The 17,951-nt window shown below is 35.5% G+C and overlaps 1 protein-coding gene across 12 annotated transcripts in view; it reads right to left on the bottom strand.

Annotated features, from left to right (window-relative positions):
• LOC106058482 (uncharacterized) overlaps positions 1-11,560 on the bottom strand; it is a 92,724-nt gene extending 81,164 nt beyond the window's left edge. The window contains exon 1 of one of the 12 annotated variants that reach the window (XR_008780345.1): positions 11,303-11,560. The gene's annotated coding sequence lies outside the window, so the exon portion shown is untranslated. The remainder of the gene's footprint in view (positions 1-11,302) is intronic. The other 11 variants (XR_008780346.1, XM_056045143.1, XM_056045144.1 and 8 more) reach the window with 11 other exon arrangements.
• Between the last annotated feature and the right edge of the window lie 6,391 nt (positions 11,561-17,951).

Genomic DNA, 17,951 nt, shown 5'->3' with positions numbered 1-17,951 from the left:
GCAGGGCAACTGCTGACAACATAGTTCTCAAACTCACAATTTTTAAACACAATGCACAGGCACTATTTCTTTGTTAATAGCTTGATATTGTAAAATCATTGATGTAAAGACGTACAGACAGCGAGAAAGAGAGGGGGAGAGTGTGTGAGAGAGAGAGAGAAAGCCTGAGTGAGACAGGAGAAGAGAGTCTAGTCAGTGCCAGGCATTGATCAATGTGCTGAGACACTATCATGGTCACACAATGACTCATTCTTTATTCATGCATGGCTTTGTCTCTGCTACAAATCTCAGCAGTCCCCCAGCACAGGAGACAAGTGAAAAGTTATGTACAAGGAGAACTGATGACAACTTGGTTTCAACAGTCTAGTGTTAGAAGGGACAATGATTAAATCATCATTATTTAGTTCAACTGTTAAATCATTACTTTGTTCAACAAAGATAATCAATGGCCATAACCTAGACCCACAATAATAATTATTAATAATCAATGGTCAAGTCATAACCTAGACCCACAATAATAATTATTAATAATCAATGGTTGTCATTACTTCATTTAACAATGATAAACAGGGTTAAGTCATTTCTCCATTCAGCATTACTAAACAAAAAATAGCAGCAAATTAAATAGTTAAAGCACTAGAGAAAGCAGACAATGATGAGCATTTGTGTTTCTGTCCTGTATTGACCCACTATAAATTGTCATTTGTGTTTCTGTCCTGTATTGACCCACTATAAATTGTCATTTGTGTTTCTGTCCTGTATTGACCCACTATAAATTGTCATTTGTGTTTCTGTCCTGTATTGACCCACTATAAATTGTCATTTGTGTTTCTGTCCTGTATTGACCCACTATAAATTGTCATTTGTGTTTCTGTCCTGTATTGACCCACTATAAATTGTCATTTGTGTTTCTGTCCTGTATTGACCCACTATAAATTGTCATTTGTGTTTCTGTCCTGTATTGACCCACTATAAATTGCCATTTGTGTTTCTGTCCTGTATTGACCCACTATAAATTGTCATTTGTGTTTCTGTCCTGTATTGACCCACTATAAATTGTCATTTGTGTTTCTGTCCTGTATTGACCCACTGTCACAGATTACATTATAGAATTGTTTGTACATTTCACTTTTGAAAGAAATATAAGCCCTCGACATGAGTCTCGGGATTTAATCCTCAAATTTAGACACTTGACATTCAAGTCAGGATTTACCCAAGGGACGTAATTAGTATGTTTGAAATATATTGGTTGATTTGAATTTAAACAAAAGACATTTTTTAAAAAGAGTTAGCGCCAGAGAATTGGCGGTAGTAAGAAAGAAAAGAGGAGTCGAATAAATAATGTTCTTGTAGATAGTCACGTTTCTATGAGCTCTGTTTGAAAAGCCTTTGTAATATGTTCCATGCTCATTGATTTGTAATTTGTACATAAACTGTACTTACGTTGTATTTAAATAAAGTTCCAGAGTTTTGTTTTATCAAAAGAATCGTCAATTGTAGTTCTAGATCGTCATTTTTGTTAACTATTGAATTCAAGTAAAATCCCCGGCATCACAACACATCGTAACATCTTGCATTGTGACATATCTGGCACTCTCCGACTAATAAAAGTTCATGGACAACTTTTAACGAAATTTTTTCAAGATCTAGGACCAATTTCTAAACTCTTCAAAGGAACTTCATTCTTATTTAACGGAGGACAGAATTTCTGTGTTTAACAGGTCAGTTGGTTATCGATAATTCTTTTATAAAGATTTTCGTTAGAGTTACGTATAACTCACGAAATCTATTATTATATGTAAATGGCAAAAGGAATAAGACCAATATACATAATAACTGGCAATAAAAAAGACCAGTAAAGCTAATAACTGGCAATATAAAAGACCAGTAAATCAAATAACTGGCATTATAAAAAGACCAGTAAATCAAATAACTGGCATTATAAAGAAGACCAGTAAATAATCATTTGAGCAGCACAAAGTAAACAGAAGACCAGATTTAACCAACTGTTAAACCAGTAAAAAGTACATAGATCTATATATTCAATTATACGACTCCAGTAACTACAAGTCTACTGTCAAGAATTTATTAGCAAATTGAGGCTTCAAGAACTTTGTCACTAGATCTAGACCTATATTGTTATTATTTCTGAGATAAAGCCAAAATCCAGATATCGAACATTCTGCTCCAATACAAGAAACTAACAAGAAAATTAAATATGGCTTCCAGTGCTAGAACACAACGATTCTTCGAATTAATAGAATTTGCCAAAGAAAAGCAAATTTCAAAGCCAGACCAGTGGGCAGAGAAACAAGAAGAAAAAGAATATCAAGAGCAAGAATCTGAAAAACAAAGGCAAGAATTTGAAAAACGCATGCAATTAGAAGAAAAAAAATTGCAAGACGCCGAAAAACAAAGGCAAGAATCTGAAAAACGCATGCAATTAGAAGAAAAAAAATTACAAGACGCCGAAAAACAAAGGCAAGAATCTGAAAAACGCATGCAATTAGAAGAAAAAAAATTACAAGACGCCGAAAAACAAAGGCAAGACGCCGAAAAGCAAAGACAACATGAAAAAGAAAAAATGGAATTCGAAAGGCAAAATAAAGAAAATAAAGAAAGCATTCCAATTCAAGGTCACTCAAGTATGTTTGACAAATACAGATTAATGAACAAAATATCGGCTTTCAACGAAAACATTGACAATATGGACTCGTATCTCATAAGATTTGAAGAAATAGCTACAACATCCGGTCTACCTGAAGCACATTGGTCGAGCTCACTCCTCACCCTTTTGACTGGCAAAGCTGTCAACATTTGCTCACAACTGTCAATCAATGAACGCAGCACTTACTCTGATATCAAGGAAGCTCTACTGCGCCAATACGGAGCAACTTCAGCCAACTATAGAAAGAAATTCTATAATGAAAGGCCACAGCAAAATGATGATCCTCAAATTTTTGTAGCTAATATGTCAATGTGGTTTGATAGATGGGTATCCATGGCCAAAATAGAAGAAAGTTACCAAGCTCTTCGTCAACATATTATTATCGACAACATCACCCATGCTCACTCAGAAGATATTCAATCCTACATTATAGAGAGAAATCCTACTGATATCCAGACACTAACCAAGATCATCAGACAATATAGAGCAGCCTATCCAAACAAGTCAGTCAAACCATCTGTTGAAGAAAATTTTGTCTGCTTTGCTCAAGACAAAAATGCAAGATATAAGTCAGATGACAAAGTCAAATGCAACAAATGTCATAAACTAGGGCATTTCACGTCTCAATGCCGCAGCAGAACCACAGAATGTTCATATTGCCATAAAAAGGGTCACCAAACTCATGAATGTTGGAAAAAACAGGCAGTCTCCAAAAATCAAAATTTTGATAGACCCACATCACCAACTCAAAGATACAGCAATAGAGAGCAATACAATCTCAACAAAGCACCTAGAAATAATAAACCAGATAACAACAAACCTCGCTACAGAAGTCATTCACAGGACTCCAGACCACAATATATGCCTAACAGAAGCTATTACAATGAGCACTCAACTATGACAGTCATTGCAAAGTCCAATGGTCTCAAATTTTATCCAGGCTTTGTAGGAGACAAGAAGGTGGAAGTTCTTCGTGACACCGGAAGCACGTCCACATTAGTACATAAACGCTTCGTACACGCAAACCGTTTCACAGGCAACCACGTCCAAGCCACTGCATTCAACGGAACTGTCAGCAAGTTACCTGAAGCCATCATTTATGTTACTACACCATTCTTCAGTGGTCAAACAAAAGCATTAGTAACACCCAATCTACCAGTGGACCTAATCATTGGAAACATAGAAGGAGTTAAAGAATGCACTCCTCAAGAACTTACTAAATGGACAAATGCCATACAGCAAGGTCAAAAATGTTTGGCAGTAATGACAAGATCCATGTCCAGACAACAAGAACATTTGGCACCTGAACAAGTTAGCTAAAATAATCACATGGCTACCTCAGTTACTCAAGTTATGCAGAATGCAACAGAACCAGTTACTAGTCCAGTAGCCAGCAACAATCAAGAACACTCAACATGGACACCCCCAGTTACATCAAGCCCATCCCTACCGGTCATAAGTCCACCTCCAATTCCCAAATGTCCATTGTTGAACTTTGAAGAACTAGACGACATGCCCAGAGTCTCTAACAATGATACAAGAACTCTAACTGGCCAAACTGAAGTCCATCAAGACAAGTCATATTTCACACATGATGACTTCAAAGAAGAACAGAAACGAGATCCAACATTGCGAATACTTTATCAGAAGGCTCAAGCAAACAAACAGCTGAATCTACCAAATAAACCATATTTTCAAGATGGCCTCCTGGTGAAAAATGCCATGCATAAAGACAATTCCATTCAGCAAATAATAGTGCCACAGAAATACAGGAAAGAAATACTGGCAACAGGACATAACATTCCACACGCCAGCCATATGGGTGTAGTCAAAACTAAAGCCAGAATCCTCAAAGAATTTTATTTGCCAAGTATCATTAAAGACGTCAAGAAATACGTGAAGTCATGTCATATTTGCCAAGTCAAAGGACCTAAGAACAACAAATCACAGGCACCTATTCAAGATATGGAATTGACAGACAAGCCATTCCAAAAAGTCTCAGTTGATTTGATTGGTCCTATGCCAGTAGCTTCAGCAAGAAACCATCGATATGTCCTGACATTGATTGACACATGTACAAGATGGACAGAAGCAGTACCTCTAGTCAACATTACAGCGCTTGACATCACCAGAGCTTTGTCAGAAATATTTTCCAGAATTGGTTTCCCAGAAGTTATCCTGACAGAGGCACACAGTTCACAGCTGACATTACCAAAGACTTCATGAACATGTACCACATCAAGATGAAGTTCACAACGCCCTATCATCCCCAAAGCAACGGGCTTTGCGAACGATTCAACGGTACTTTGAAGAGGTGCATTTCAAAAATAGCACACGACAATCCGCAGAATTGGGACTTATTGCTACCAGCAGCTCTGTTTGCATACAGAGAAAGTCCTCAAGAAACCACAGGATTCTCACCTTTCGAGATGGTTTATGGCGCCAACCCACGAGGACCGATGGCAATTCTCAAAGAAGCTATTATTCGCCAAAACTCAATCTCATCAGAAACCAAGACAGCGTTTCAACATGTGCAAGATACCAGAAACATAGTCATATCTGCATGTGAAAAAGCAAATGAAGCCACAGCCATAGCAAACTCCAATACCAGAATGAGAGTCAATAGAAACAGAACACTGAAACAATTTGAACCAGGAGATCAAGTATGTCTGCTACTACCAGACAAAAGCAACAGACTATTCATCAAATGGCAAGGTCCATTCTCCATACTCAGAAAGATAACAGATGTTGACTATGAGATAGACATACGCAACAAAAAGAAAATCTATCACGTCAACATGTTACAAAAATATAACACAATAACAGAAGGTACCACAAGCCCAGAACAAAATGAAAGAGCCATATCATGTCTTGCAGTCATACCAGAAGAAGATGAAAACGACACGTCCGAATTTGACGACATCAATATACCACAAACAACTACCAAACAAACTGAATTTTGGCAAGACATCAAACTCAATTCAATGACACCGCAAAAGCAGAAAGAACTGACTACCATTCTCAAAGAAAATTCAGACATATTTACAGATGTTCCAGGCAAAACGTCAATTGCGGAACACAATATAGTACTTACTGATGCCAAGCCTACAAAAGCAAGACCTTACCCATTACCAGTACACTACAGAGACTTTCTTAAACAAGAAATTAACCAACTATTAGAGCAAGGAGTCATTGAACATTCCAACTCTCCATATGCTGCACCAATAGTTCTTGTCAAACGAAAGCAAACGACAACTCCAAGAATGTGTGTCGACTTCAGACAGTTGAACAAAATAACCCAACTCGACTCATATCCTATGCCAAATCCTGAAGATCTTATGACCAAGTTTTCAGAGGCAAAGTTCTTCACCAAAATAGACCTATCCAGAGGTTATTACCAAATACCAGTCAGACAAGAATGCAAACAGTTTACGGCATTCACCACAGCTTATGGACTATTCCATTTCAACTTCATGCCATTTGGTCTAGTCAACGCCAGCAGCACCTTTAATAGAGCCATTCACAGCATACTAGGCAATCGCTCCGACACAGTGTCATATATAGATGACATTTGCATATTCCATAAGACATGGAACGAACATATCAAAGGGCTACAAGAAGTTTTCAGCATACTGAAACAACATGGTTTTACCATAAAGCCTAGTAAGGTAGAACTAGCCATGTCAGAAATATCCTTCCTGGGTTATAAAGTCAGCTACAATTCGCTGAGACCACAAGAGAACATTATTCAACGCATACTAGACATCAAAGTCCCCACCAGTAAAAAGCAAGTGAGAAGTATTTTGGGTCTGTGTAATTTCTACAGACATTTCATACCAGGTTACACAGCACTCATAGCTCCATTGATTGAACTCACTAAGAAAGGACAACCAACGAAGATTCCATGGTCGACAGAGCTACATACCACGGTTGAGAACATTAAAGCTGAATTCTCAAGAGACACTATTCTCAAACTTCCGAATCCAGAGAAGCAATTTTACCTCGCCACAGATGCTTCATCTTCAGCTATAGGTGCATGCCTAATGCAGAAATACCAAGACACTTCACAGAAATGCCAAGAGACTTTACACCCAGTATTTTTCATCAGCAGGAAGTTGTCACCAGCTGAAACCAGATACTCAACCATAGAACGGGAATGTCTAGCCATTGTATGGGCCATAGCCAAGTTCTCCAGATATCTACTAGGTGCTCATTTCACACTCCTAACTGACCATGCACCACTAGCATTTCTGAACTCAAAGAAGTTAGCGAACAGTCGGTTAACTCGTTGGAGTCTACAACTCACAGACTACCAATTTGAGGTCAAGACGATTCCTGGACGTGAGAATGTCTTCGCTGACACACTTTCCAGATGTATTTAATTCTTAACACAATTGTATATATTTTTTTCTTCCACAGGTGTAGTATATCAGTTTTGTATTGTCATATTTTAATTTCATCATGAAGCTTCATAACTTATTCAATTCAAGATTTAATTTATCCAAGTATTGTGCCTTGTACAACTTTTGATATTGTTCATGACAAGCGTTGTCTCATTTTCATAACCACTTGAATAGTGAGACAGGTGTTCAAAGTTATCAAAAATTTTATTCACTACATTTACATTTTTTTTATTATTGTTGTTATCTCCAAGTTGACTTTATTTCGTCATATGTTACCTCAACCATTTTTCTATAATTTCATGTATGGTATTTTGTGTATATTTAAATATTTTAATACATATGAGCATTTCTATTACCATACAAATGCTAAATGGAGGGGGGGGGGGTAATATGTCACAGATTACATTATAGAATTGTTTGTACATTTCACTTTTGAAAGAAATATAAGCCCTCGACATGAGTCTCGGGATTTAATCCTCAAATTTAGACACTTGACATTCAAGTCAGGATTTACCCAAGGGACGTAATTAGTATGTTTGAAATATATTGGTTGATTTGAATTTAAACAAAAGACATTTTTTAAAAAGAGTTAGCGCCAGAGAATTGGCGGTAGTAAGAAAGAAAAGAGGAGTCGAATAAATAATGTTCTTGTAGATAGTCACGTTTCTAAGAGCTCTGTTTGAAAAGCCTTTGTAATATGTTCCATGCTCATTGATTTGTAATTTGTACATAAACTGTACTTACGTTGTATTTAAATAAAGTTCCAGAGTTTTGTTTTATCAAAAGAATCGTCAATTGTAGTTCTAGATCGTCATTTTTGTTAACTATTGAATTCAAGTAAAATCCCCGGCATCACAACACATCGTAACATCTTGCATTGTGACACCCACTATAAATTGTCATTTGTGTTTCTGTCCTGTATTGACCCACTATTAATTGTCATTTGTGTTTCTGTCATATATTGACCCACTATAAATTGTCATTTGTGTTTCTGTCATGTATTGACCCACTATAAATAGTCATTTGTGTTTCTGTCATGTATTGACCCACTATAAGTTGTCATTTGTGTTTCTGTCATGTATTGACCCACTATAAATTGTCATTTGGTTTCTAGGCAATGATTTACCTATTTCCAACTCTTTCTCTAACTGCTTAGTTTTAAAGTCAGTATGTAAGTGTATTACCACTTCAGTAGATATTTTATTGGTAAGTAGTCCAGATCGAAACTAAATCAATCACCAAATATAAGATATATCTTATACATTACAGATGTTCCGTCAAAACAGAAGATAAGTATGTCCATGCATTAATCTAGACTAGACATGCATGTTAATTAGAGACTTCAACTCTTCTAAGTCAATTGTTTTCCTGGCTGATTCAGGCAGCCAGTTCCATGCTTAACAGGCACAAGGGAAGAAGAAGCACTTGTACAAATTTTTCCTAGAATATGGAATAAGAAATATGCATTTACCTTTGTGTTTTTTGAGTATTTTATGTGGTTTTTAAAGTTATTTTGTTTCTTATGATATATATATATATATATACTACACACAAGCACTTTAAGGGCTGCTGCATTATAAGTTTAAAAAAACTATGACCTCTAGTGGAGACATATTACCATATTTTTTATTACTGTACAACAGTCGTCATAAAATCACTGATGTATCAATCCACACATAAATAGTCACCTTGAGTTGTACAATGGAACCTTATGTCCTGTGACTTAAGTTTCAACACATTATACAAGTAATTGTTTTTTGTTTCAATAAAATTTGTATGTTTACTAATAAGAATCTGTTGGCCAAACAAGGAGCCATTCTATTTCTATTAACAAAGCGACAGGAGGAAAACGTTTTTTAATTTCCAAGGAAAAAAAATATTTTAAAAAATGTGACCCATGTTTCAAAATAAGAAAATAAAAAACACTATCCAAATACTGGCCAAAAATGGAAGAATGTACAAACAATGAAAATTCCTCTCTTGCCAGAAGAAATTAAGAAAACAATAGAAAGTAGAATACATGAGAGTTGGTATTTGTATTTTGATATAATAAAATAATATCCCAACATGACCAATGCATAATTTTTCGCCTCAGAACCGGACAACAGAATGAAATAACATATGTTCCAAAAGCTAAAAGTCTAAAACTTGCCCTTGATGAGTGTCACCAGAGAATGCTGACCATGTCCTTCAATGAGACATACTTTATCAAGTGTCCCAAACAAGACTCAAAACCTTCCTATAGAAGAAAAACTATATATGGAGAACAGCCTGATCGGGAAACCATTGCATGGTTCATCTCAGATACAGGATTACTGATATAAACCCCCCAATATAAAAAATGAGAACAAAGAAATATCCAAATAAAAAAAGTGACATCAATTAATGTACAGGTACATTCTATTTATAACTATGAATATTGTGAATTCTGTCTCTACCCAAGGCAAACTGACCATTTTTTTCTTGTTTTAAATGGTTAATATATAAACAAGTGAACACAAGATGAGCGCTTAAATTTTTTTTTGTTTGAAGACTTAATAATAATAACCAATTCATGTATTTTTTAGCATAATGAAGAAAATAGTTATCTCTTATTTTAAATGAAAAACATTAATCAAATGAGCAGTTGCAAGAAATAGGAAACCTATTCTTAAAAACAAAAGGCTATACATGCTTTTGGAAGTACACAAATAGTCATATCACCAATTTGTAGCATGATTAATGAAGTTGGTAAAATTATATTTTAAATATAGAGGGCTTTTAGTTTTTGAGATCTAAACATGGCATGCAAACACAATAGCTACATTCTTGTACAGTACAACCTAAAGTGCTTAAAATGATCTTTAAAAAAAGTGCATTAATTGTTCATTGTGCAGAAGTATTTTTTACTTGCATATAAATATATAATATATATAAAAAAAAATTATTCATAGAGTTTATAAATAGCTGCTGCTCAACTCTGCCTTCTATGTCTACTATATAACCTTCTATATTAACCTTCTTAAGACGACGTGGCCGATCTATCTGCCCAAGGCTATTTGGCGAAAAAGACGAGGTGGCCGATCTATCGGCCCAAGGCTATTTGGCAAAAAAGACAAGGCGGCGATTTATTGGACGCAATGTTTTCAACCACAGGATTGGCTAGCCAGTGTTTGTATCAGCCAATCGGATTAGTTTTAGTATTGATTTTTTGAAGTTAGCTAGTGAGAGGTGAAAATTTTAACATTTCAGCCGTTGATATTGATGAAAGCAAACTCACTGACTCTGATTTTATTTAAACAATGATAGTCCTAATAAAAATAAGGGCAGTATTGAGGAAAGCTTTAGATCTAAGTTTACACTAATAGTGGATCTAGATTTAGTATGTGTTGACGATGTCTATTCTTGGTAACATGGTTTAGTGGTAAGGGTGGGTAGCTGGATAGAGAAGACCCATTTGAGAACCAAGGGATTAGCACCCAATAGACTGTTTTATGCTTTTTTTTTTACTATCAATTTAGTTCAAACATTTGTCAGGCAGACTAATAAATATGATGCCAACTTTCTGACCAACAAACAGCTCAAAAAATGATCCCTGAGTCATAAATGGGTGACTGTCACTGTGACAATAATGAAGGTGTTTGTTTCCAGTTTTGAAAAAACTTTTTTAGAAATTTTATGCGCATAAATAAGCGTGACTTTGAAGTGTTAAGGCTAAGGGCCTTTTATTAAGGCTGAAAATAGTGCTCCATCTTTTTGGCACAAGACATGATGCTAAAATGCTGTCTTAAGACTTAAGAGTAATAAGTCTAATAAGCGGGTTAACTGTCTAAACTAACTAATCTGACTAATCGTCTTTATTATCTAATGACTAAGTGACTAAGAGTACTAAGACATCTAAAAGTCTAAACTCTAACTTCTAAGTCAAAGTCAAGTAAGTCACTGTAAGTCTAATCCATCTAGAATTAATCTAGATCTAGTCACTAGATTTAGTCTACTAGTACTACTGTCTTAAAGTTAGAGTCTAAGATTGATTAGTCTAGACTCTAACTCTTGACACTAACTAAGTTTACTAAGACAGTTAGACAGTCTAGTATAAGTCTAGCTAGTCTACAGTCTAGACTACATCTATCTAGTAAATCATCATAAAAATAAATGAATTAATGAATTGAATGTTCATTAATTAAAATTTAAATTAATTAAATGAATAAAAATGAAATCATAGAAATGTTAATGAAGAAACTAAATTTACCGTTGGAATGATGTGCAGATATCTGTCTCATCGAAACTTCTGAATCCTTGTAGACTACTTTCTAGATCTAGATCTAGATCACTAAATTATATTGATAATGATAATTCGTAATTAAATAAATCAGATTATGCAAAACGACGATCAGTAATTCATATGATTTAAGCTTCCCTTCACTTCCGGGGTAGCAGATTAATTCTTTTCAGGATGTCCGTTGCTCCCTCTACAAATTTAGGATTGTAAACAAAGAAAACAATACTATCAGAATCAGAAATGAATAATAAGTGCGAAGAAAGGAAGCCGGAGAAAAGATTTCTAGATTTAGAAGTCCAGGTTTAATGCAAAACAAATTAATTAAAAGAAAATTAGAATCTAAATATAAATTTCACCACAGTATTATATTATAAAACGTTACTATGTTAAAAATTACAAAATTGATGTTTCCTAAATCTCTAATCTATATTATCTCTAATAAGCTCTTCAAATGCAGGGCGTATCATTCCTCGCGAAACTTCGTGATAAAATTATAAGGGAAACAACTGCGTTAATATTCACAATTAGATTGTACTTATGGGTTGTCGAGCTTGGAGGGACGTTTTATTTTATACTTTTTAGCCACGTCCAAATGTTTGGTGTAATGTGACTTCTGTTCTGTCCAACTACCCTGGCATTTTATCAATAGTAGGTAAATATCTTTCCAAATGGAAGAAGTCCAGTGTGGTCTTAAAGCTGGTAAAGGTACATAGGACATTATTCCTCCAAGGTTTCTATCCATTCTCAAGCAGATTTATGATAAACAATAAGCTCAAATGGGACATAATGTTGACCTATCTGCTCTATTCTATCCATTAAAAAAATGGCGGAAACAAACTGATGGGACCCTATTCAAACTCTCTTCGCTATCTTCTTTGTCGTGGAAGTAAAGCTTGGTCAAATGAAACACCGTTTGAAAGAAGGCATCTACGCCAAGTTCCGCTCAGATGCAAGGTATTCAGCATACAGTACCTAATGTCCTGTAGGCTACTAACACTAAATTTAAGGGATGATCGTCACGTAGCTTCTCTCTGTCAATGATTGCACCCTACTTGCTGAGACCGAACATAAGCTCTCTCTCGTCGTCAATGAATTAGCTTCCGCTGCATTTGGTCTAACAATCAATCATGGAACGAAAGTCATGTAATAGAAATATCTTGATAAAATCTCCTAGGCCCCACTGATCACCATGAATTGCCATTCCCTTCAATGTGGTGAACCTCTTTCTGTATTTTGTAAGCACGGTGTCCAATGAAGCATTATTTAAATAGTCGCATAGCTAGCCTAAGCCTAAGGCTAGCTGCCCTCCAGCAACAGTGTGAAGGGAAAAACTCTATCCGTCTGCCAACAACAACGTCTGCCAACCAGTTGTTCTCTCAATCCTTCAGAGGCCCTGATGTTTTAAAGAAAGCAATTAAGACTTCTTGAACGCTTTCACCAAAGATGCCTACGCCCTATCATGGATTTATAAAGGCACTACCACCCTATGGCGATGTACACTATTCCTCTGAATGCCGGTGTGAACAGTGTACAGGCACTGCTTATTATACTGTTCTCTATGTGGGCAAGACACCTATCACGTTTAAGGAAAGAAAGCATGGAGATTGTCATACATGAAGGGGAAGTCATAAAGAGCAAGCTCTTTGGTGTAACCGGTATACAAAATACGCGCAGTTATGTCATAGATCATAGTGTTATCCATGGGAGGCAACTCGATGAGGACATATTTATTTACAGGGCATCATAAACATAGATCATAGGGTTATCCATGGGAGGCAACTCGATGAGGACATATTTATTTACAGGGCATCATAAACATAGATCATAGTGTTATCCATGGGAGGCAACTCGATGAGGACATATTTATTTACAGGGCATCATAAACATAGATCATAACAGTCAGCCTTAAGCACAGCTTCTTCGTAAGCCCTAGACTTTGGCTGAACTCTGCTGTCTCTCTCTAAAGTCAACATTTATTTCTAGTAAAGTTCCTAACAATGCTCACAATTAACTTCGAACGCAGCTTCTGCACTAACTTGAATGGTGCTTTGCAAGCTAGCGTTAGAACAATATCATTGTCGTGCCATTATCAACACAGTAGAATCTCAACGTTTGCTTGTAACTCAAAGTCATTTTTACAAAGCTTATATCAAGTTACGATGTCTGTCTGGTACAAAGTTTGTATACGTTATTTCTCCCACACCCAAATTCGGATCAAGCTGAAATTGTGCACAATTATTTCTTTAACATAACAAAACAAGAATCAATAATAAAATAAAGATTAACAATTTAAGTTAATAAACTATTAGTAATTAATTATTTTGTTTGGTATCTCAAACAAGGGAAAGAAATTGTACTTGACTGACGTGGTGGTATAAGCTGAATTAGTCCCTTTTATATTCTGTAGAGAGAAAACAATAGATAACTATAGAACTTCTATTTTCATAAGCGATTCGCTGGCAGATTGGTTAGTGTATTTGATTGAGGAGGCTTTAGTCCTCGATTTCGAATTCAGGTCCTTCACCTGTTGTTGTTTTTTTATGCATTTAAAAAGCGATCACACAGATACCTCCTTCTTTCTCCCCCACCTCTTTGATTTTTTAAATTTTGTTTATTTATTTCAGAATGTCTCGCAATCTTTTTACTATTTGTTTTGGCCCCATTAGTTAGATATATATTGTTACCACATTTATTTAAGATGCTTTCTCTTTATTGTGTACCTTGATATAAATAAATCGGCTTCTCTCCAACCTCTTTTGTTAGGGCGTCGCGTACCACTGAGAGGACCTCGCCCCCCTCCACCAGCAGTTTGAGAAACGCTATCTTAATTACATTAATTTTCACTGCTAAGTTAAGTAGTAAAACTTGTAATGGTCATGCTGATTTGTCCGCAATATTAATTTACACCTGCCACATTAACCTAGTGACTCTAGTCAAAAGCTTCTATAGTCCATAATGAACTCAGCGTGTTCAAATCAACGTGGCTGACAGAATCGTTTTTTTTTTTAATCTTCTCAATAAACTTTTAATATAGACCTATTAGAAGCACTGTTTAAAAATATTGAATGTATATATAATGTCTTGCTATTATGCTATCTGTCTGTAAATGTCTATAGTCTAAAATGTGTCTGTAAATCCATGTATTCTTCCTTGCTGTATTATTATTATTACCGCCTTCACCGAGTTGTTTAATTTGGTAGCCTATTGTTATGACCCTATTGGAGGCGCAAAAGGGTTAACTTTAGGCTCAGCTGACACACACGTGAATCACTCAGGTCAGCGGGGCCATGGACAAGGGACAGTACTACGATTACACGCAAATATGACCAATGTTATGGTCATGTGATCGAAAGCCTGGGTGTACGAGTGACAATGTGTAGGGAAGCGGCAGTTCAAGACCGGAGAGCGTCGAGACCGGGACTGTTAGTCGGCTATGAAGTCGGTCCTGGTCGAGTCCTCATGTGTGTGCAAAGATGTACAAGTCCAGAAAGAGAGACAGTAGAGTTTTGTACGGTGATGTACAGAGTGACATTTTAGTTGTTGTGTTTGATGCCAATTGTCTAGTATTGGCTGTTATCTACTTAATCACTCATTATTAAAGTACCCGATATTGTGGAGCTCTTGTTGTCAAGTTCTTGATGTGTTGATGTGTTGTGTTGAGTGTTTAGCAGTGTTTACAGAAGGCCTGATTTGGAGAGAGAGAATCGTAACACTATTTTAGTCAATTCAACGGCTTATAACAGCGCTCTTTTGTATTTAAGATCATGTATGGATAATGAAACTATGGAAACAGATGAGCTTTACATCATCTGCCCCTATAGATTGCAAGGTCTGACTCTGAAAGGGATAAATTTTGCACATAACGAATGCACGGGATGCACATTAAGATTGGCTATGTTTATATCAATATGATATGGGCATACAGATTACAAGCATTCTAAATTAATTAATTAAAGACATTAACCAACCAGTTGATGGCCTCTGTAACTTCATTAAAAGCTATCTTAAAAACATTATTGAAAATCAAATCTCAACTGGATATATCTTTTAAAAAAATGCTGGTTTAATAATAATTTACGAAACTTCGCAAACAGAAAGAAAATCTATGTAAAAAATTTTCAGAAACTAAGGCAGAAAAAGTCCATAAAAATTGCCTTAAAATCAAACACCTAATGGATGGCTGATGGAGTCAAGATATCCAGACTTGACTCTGGTGGCAATTAGCATAACCAAAACATAGCAACCCTTGAAGCTTTTTATTTGGTGGCTCTCAGAATTGCAAGAGCAATGAAAACTCACACCATTACCAAGAATTAATATTGCGAAGGGCCAAAGACATTGCTCGAGTTATGATTGGAGCCGAATTCTTAACTAAATTTAGTGCAATTTTATTATCTAATGACACTGCTCACAGGAAAAATAAAAAAACTGACATCTCTGCTGATATTATCAATCAGGTAATTAATTCATGAAATATGATATCTTATCCATTTCCAATATTTGGCATCCAGATTGATGAATCCACAGACGTAGTGAATTGTTCCCAATTACTGGTTTTCTTGAGATATATACATAATAGCGATTATAAAGATTAGTTTCTATGCAAACGTTTTATAAAATGACCTCTGCAGCACGTGATGTAGGTCTAGTTGACAAAGTTAGTAAATTTTTGGAAAAGTAAAAAAACCTCTTGGAAAAATATTTGTGGTGTCTGCACAGATGCTGCTGGATTTAAATGTCTGGTACAGAATGAGTCACCATAAAGATGCACCGTAACTCACTGTATGATTCATTGATATATATTAGCAACAAAGATACTGCCACAAGCATTACACCAATAGCAAGGCAGTTAAATATGATTTCTCTTCAATGTCAGTTACAGAATGATGGATCCATTGTTGGCAGTCATTCTGTTCTAGTTGAGATTTTCTCACATCTTCTTCCATTTCCAACAACCTATCTTTTGCGAGACATGATTTTTTCTGCCTGTTCGTTATCAAGTCTAAATACAGAAATAAACTTGATGCAGAAACTGTGAATTCCTTATCTAGGGAAATAGAAACAAGCTCAACCAATAGCAAGGCAGTTAAATATGATTTCTCTTCAATGTCAGTTACAGAATGATGGATCCATTGTTGGCAGTCATTCTGTTCTAGTTGAGATTTTCTCACATCTTCTTCCATTTCCAACAACCTATCTTTTGCGAGACATGATTTTTTCTGCCTGTTCGTTATCAAGTCTAAATACAGAAATAAACTTGATGCAGAAACTGTGAATTCCTTATCTAGGGAAATAGAAACAAGCTCAACCTTCGTCATAACTTTGGCGTGTTTCAAAATAAGGTCGCAACAATATTTATAGCTTAAGTTTACTGTGTCAAAGACTGTACGTTTTCCAAGCTTAGCAATATTTTTTTAATTGTCATTTATTTATGCACCATGAATATCATAAACATGCAATAAACACGTTAACAAGACTGTTTGTGTGGAAACACAAACTCAAAATCGGCCCCCGAGGTGGTCCACCCAGGCAGGTAAAAAGGCAGGTTTCAATATTCTCAGAAAGAATATCAGAATGAAATTCTATCAATGGCAAATGACAGTGAAGAATGGATAAAGAAGGTTGACAGATCTTGTTTGATGCCCCAACGGTCCAGCAGACCAAGGGTTAGGTGAAGGTGAAGTTAGATGTGAACCTGGCCCAACTGTTGTCATATAATGATTATCTAATTGATGTAATTGTTTTGTAAAGGGCCAGTCTCTTATTCAAAGCTTAAAAAAAAAAATTGGGTTAAATATTAAAAGTGTGATGCAGTTCACGCGATAATATGAAAAATTATTTATTAAATATTTGTTTAAATTATGTTCCACTTATATGCATATTACATATATTTTTTTCTATTTAAAAAAAAACTTTAGCTTTTTTTTTTTGGTAAATGTAGTAATTAGTATGACAGAAATTATTTCGCTTTGCAATACATTGATACAAAAAATGACATCAAATCTAAAACCGTTTGCATAAATGTGTTAAAAATATGGTAAATAGTCACCAGAGTCACCTCCCTTACTAAATAGCCTCCCGTGTTTATTACTATTAGGCCTAATAGTGAATAGTTGTAAAAGTGATGTGTTTTTATAAAAAAAAAAAAACTGCTTGCATAGTTGATGTTGACAGACCACACAAAACTAATAGCGTCTATTCCCCTTTCGGCGGCCGCTAAAAAGTAAATAAATAAAAGTTATAAAATACCTTTTTTTTTTTGTAATTGAAGCGCAAATATATTTAACACTAAATAAAGCTCTTGCTATATTCAGTCTCTAACAATGTGATCTACATTTTGATAACGATTTCATAACATTAGCTAAATCACATTTACATAGGCTTATGAACGAGAATTATGGATGGGAGTCGATGCCAACTGAAACATTGCATTGGGGGGGGGGGGGGGGGTCGCGGAGCTAAAAAGGTTGAGAAACGCTGAGCTTGACACATGAAATGTGAAGAACGCAATTATCTTCTTTTTGAACGTCTGTTATATATAAGATAAGATAAATAACCTACCAAATTGTGTTAGTTCAGCAACAAATGTCAGATTATTTGCAGACGATTGCATATTATT

This window comes from Biomphalaria glabrata, chromosome 10 (assembly GCF_947242115.1).
Source record: "Biomphalaria glabrata chromosome 10, xgBioGlab47.1, whole genome shotgun sequence".
Lineage (NCBI taxonomy): Eukaryota > Metazoa > Mollusca > Gastropoda > Planorbidae > Biomphalaria > Biomphalaria glabrata.
The sequence above is the reverse complement of the archived record's forward strand: the minus strand, read 5'-3'. Positions and strand labels throughout refer to the sequence as shown.